This window comes from Leptonychotes weddellii, chromosome 15, assembly GCF_054177405.1.
Source record: "Leptonychotes weddellii isolate Sample4059 chromosome 15, ASM5417740v2, whole genome shotgun sequence".
In the NCBI taxonomy this organism is placed as follows: domain Eukaryota; kingdom Metazoa; phylum Chordata; class Mammalia; order Carnivora; family Phocidae; genus Leptonychotes; species Leptonychotes weddellii.
Window position 1 is genome coordinate 1,087,135 of NC_138383.1, and position 4,072 is coordinate 1,091,206.

Consider the following 4,072-nt stretch of genomic DNA (forward strand, 5'->3'; position numbering starts at 1 on the left):
TGGTTACCCCCTGCTTGCCCCGCGATCTGAATGGATGGGGTTGAGGATTCCCAGCCTCAGAGGGTCTGAGCTGGCGGGGGGGGGGGGGGGGGGGGGGTAGCTGTTTTTGTGAAACCAGAGCAAGTAGCAGGAAGGTCATGGCCCTGGGGCAGGATCAGGGGCCAAAGGCTGTTGACAGAGCCTGATTCCTGCTTCCTCCCCCATGGGGCGTGGGGCGGGGCTGACCTGGAAGCCTGCCGGGGTGCGACTCCCCGCCAACCCTCATACCCCAGCACAGAAGGACCGAGAGACAGCCAGGGCCAGTCCTCAGAAGATGCGGGTGCCCAGACGTCAGGGGGTCAGTCAGTTCAGGGTGGGGACAGATAACCCCGCGGCCCAGAAGTGGGAGTGGAGGCCGCTGGAGAGGTGAGAGCAGGGCAGGGCAGTGACCCACCCTCCCTGCAGGTCAAAGTGACAAGTGTGGGCCCCGCAGAAGAGCAGACCAGGTGGGGTGCCAGGGCCACTCGCCCCCTCCCAGGGACACCCAGGTTGAAGGGATGCCACTGGGCGAGTCCTGGGGAGCTGGAGCCCTCCAAAGGGGACGAGAAGGGCTGCCGAGGCCCCCACGACTCTGGGGTGTCTCCGCAGGACTGCATGTGCACCCCTTGGGGAGGGGCCAACGAGCGGGTCAGGTGCGCAACGAGGCTCAGGCGGCTGACTGGGGCAGCAAGACGGAGTGCCTGGCAGCCGGCGCCTTCCCCAGCGAGGGGAAGGCAGGGGAAGCGGGACCCCCGCCTGCGCCACGGTGTGGGACCTGGTTGACCCTCTGAGCTGGAAGGGCGCATCTGGGGATTGGGAACAGAGGAGTCCGACGGAGGTGAGGACGGCAATACCCCAGGCCCTGAGACCGCCCGGCCCACGACAGGGGTCCCCGCCGGCCATTTCGGCGCTGCCTATTCCGCGGGCCCTGGACGCGCCCGCCCGTCTGTCCCGACCGGCGGCCGGGTCGGCTCTGGGGACGTCCCCTCGGGGCCGGGCCCAGGTGCTCACCGTGTGCCGCTCCGGCCCCCGCTCCGGCCCCGGCTCCTCGCTGCCCTCCGCGCGCTCGGGTCGGCGCCGGCTCCGCGCCCGCACTAGCCGCGCGCAAACTTTCCGGCGGTGACGCTGGGTGGCGGTGGCGGTGGAAGGGGCGGCGGAGGCGGAGGGGCGGAGGGGTGGGGGGGGCGGGGGGGGGCGGAGGGCGGGGATGGGAGCGGCGTGGGGGAGGGGAGCCGCAGCCGAGGGTCCCCGCCCGCCCCTCTGCGCAGCGCTCCCGGACGCGCCCCGGAGCCCCGGTCCCCACATTCCTGCCTGCAGATTCCTACCCCGCGGCCCTCAGCCCCGCAGACCCCCACCCCTCGAGCTCGCTATGCAGACCCCCGCCGGGTCGACTCCCACCCCTCAGAACGGGCAGCAGACAGGGTCACAACGGGTCCGCAGCTCCCCGCAGGGACAGGAGACGCGTATGCGGGGGGAATGTGGAGGGCGCGTGGCCGGGGGCGGAAGGTGAGGGCTGTGACTGGACGCCCCCTCCTCTCGCTCCGCCCCCACCGCCTGTGGGGATCCGCGGCTTCTTTCCTGGGTGCGAGCTGATTTGCTACAAGGACTGGTCCCCCACTTAGCCCCACCGCGGCTCCTAGGTGACATTTCCTTTCCGCCGCAGAGCAGGCCGGGCTGGGTGGGGGAGGGCAGAGCAGGTGGGGAAGGGGGCCCCCTGGGGTGTCCCTTTAACCCTGGGTGTCCAGGCCTCCTCCAGCACCACTCACTCAACAGTCCCAGAAGCGGGACGCCTGTCCCCGGCTGGCTGCTGCTGCTCCTCCAAGGCTCTGCTCCAGGGGCTGCAGGAATGGGGGGGCCAGGGGGTCGCCCTGCTCCTTCTACCCCTCCTTCCCAGACTTCTGCCCCACTCACCCTCCCGAGGATGTCCTCTCCTCCCCCATTTCCCTCCCCGCAGATCTAAAGCCTGAATCCCAGCCCTTGCTCAGCGCCCAGTGACTTCAGGGTCACCTAGCCCCGTGGACACTTTGGGGCCTCATCTTTCCTGGCCTTTCAGCATCCTGGGACCCTGATGGTCATGTCCTCCTAGAAAGCTATCCTGTGGCTGTGGCTCCCCGGGTGGCACTCCCCCTTCCTCCTCTTCTGCACTCCCCTCCACTCTCCCTCTCTCTCACGCAGCTCCTAAGGCCCCACCTGGAGCCCTATCCCCTGGGCTGCTCTCAGCTCCCGGATGCACCTCCTCCACCCACTGGCCTCCCCGACACCTGGCCCTTGGTTTCCTGCCCATCAGCAGGAGGGAAAACCCAGGAAGGTCTCCGTCCATCAGCAAATCTTGATTCTCCTTCCTGTGTTTCTCTGGAATCCGCCTGGGCCTCCTCTCGGCTGTCAACCCCTGTCCGGCCACCCACTGTCACTCAGGAGGCCCTCCCTGGCCCAGCAGGTCAGCTCCTTTGTTAGATGCTGTCCTTTGTCTTTGGGGCCCTTAACCTGACTCTACTTCTGTTTTAGGGGGGCATCAGTACCCATGGGCCTCCCTTTCCCCTGGCCCCCCCCATTCCTGCAGCCCCTGGAGCAGAGCTAACGCTGGTCCCGCTGCCCTGGGAGAGATCCATAGACAGTTGGTCTTAGCGCATCTCTGCCCAGCCTCTGTCTGACTCATGGGCAGGGGCTCCAAGGAGTGTGTGTGTGTGCGTGTGTGTGCGTGTGTCCCCGCACTTGCCCTCCAGACCCCTGTTGTTACCAGCCCACCTGAGACCCTGCCCCCAGAGTGAGCTTTCTGTTTTGGTTCTGGGAATGGGCAGAAGGCAAAGGTCAAAGGCAAAGTTCAGAAATTCTGGCTGTTCCTGCCTAGGGGCTGCCCAGGCAGAGGGTGCAGGTGCTGGGGGAGGGGAAGCTTCCTAGCTTTGTACCCAAAGACTCCCTTTATCTCCGCCTCCGCCCTCCCCCACACCCTTCCTCCAACTCTGCACCGCTTTCTGGGGTTGGGGCACCTGTGTGGGCAGGCACGGATCTGGGGGGACCCCCTTCCATCCCCAGGGGAAACCATGCCCTGCAGCCTTGGGGCCCAGCCTAAAGAGATGAGTTAGAATAAATGCAGAGTGCGCAGAGCGGGATGGGGGGCAACACCTGAACAGGTGACACAGTGGGGAGCGCAAGGGGGATGGACAGGTGGGGGTGAGGGGCACCCCTGGGGCTGGGCCACCTCTGTTTACAGAACTGATTCATAAGACCTAAACAGCAGGAGCTGAGAATGGAGGGCGCTGGGCCTTCCCACGTAGCTGTCTGGGGGCCTGAGCGAGGAGAAGGGCGCCTGCCTGCCGCTGGGTCCCCTAGGGTCCTGATGGGGCTGGCGTGTCCCAGGAGGCATGTGGGTCCCTGTGTTCTGGGAAAGGCTGCGGTGGGGACTGCCCTCCCCCTGCTTCTCCTCCCTCGCCCCTGAAATGCACGCTCCATCTGTCTGCACTGTGGGTTCTGGAGAGAATACCAGCAGCGCTTAATTCAGGTGCTTGACCCAGTGTTAGGGAGCCTTAGGGACCCCCGGGGCCCAGCACCTGCTTGCCTGTCTGGGAGAACCAAACAGATACCTGCCCTCATGTTCTGGGGGGATGATGATAAGCAGCAAAGAAAGGGGTGTCCAGACTGGGCAGTGGTGGACAGAAACCCAGTGCAGAGGGACCCCGGGTCCGGGAGGATGCGTCAGGACTGAGAAGGTGGAGGGAAAGGGGTGGTGGGTGGTGGCCGTCCCCGGCCAGACACAGCCGCTGTTGGTGGCCCCGGGCGGTTTCTCCCGGGCATCTCCATGGGCCACCAACGCCTGACTGGATATGGTTTTATGCCACAGCCTGTCACAGAAGTGTCCCCCATGTCAGCCAGAGGCCCTGTGAGCACTGCCGAGCTTGGGCGCTCCGAGTTCTGCGCTGAGATCTGTCAGATCTCACGCAACCATTCGCAGGCCGCAGTAATCAAAGAGCGGGATGACCCAAAACATGTGCAAGTGGGCCCCGGGCCGTGTCCTGGCGCCTCGCTCTTAGAGAGGGGTGGGAAGCCGAGGGCCAGC

General features: G+C 65.9%; 1 protein-coding gene across 1 annotated transcript in view; it reads right to left on the minus strand.

Moving 5' to 3' along the window:
- Positions 1–1,102, minus strand: part of GCGR (glucagon receptor) — a 6,790-nt gene extending 5,688 nt beyond the window's left edge. Inside the window, exon 1 of the mRNA XM_081804261.1 lies at positions 1,030–1,102. The gene's annotated coding sequence lies outside the window, so the exon portion shown is untranslated. The remainder of the gene's footprint in view (positions 1–1,029) is intronic.
- Positions 1,103–4,072: the final 2,970 nt, after the last annotated feature.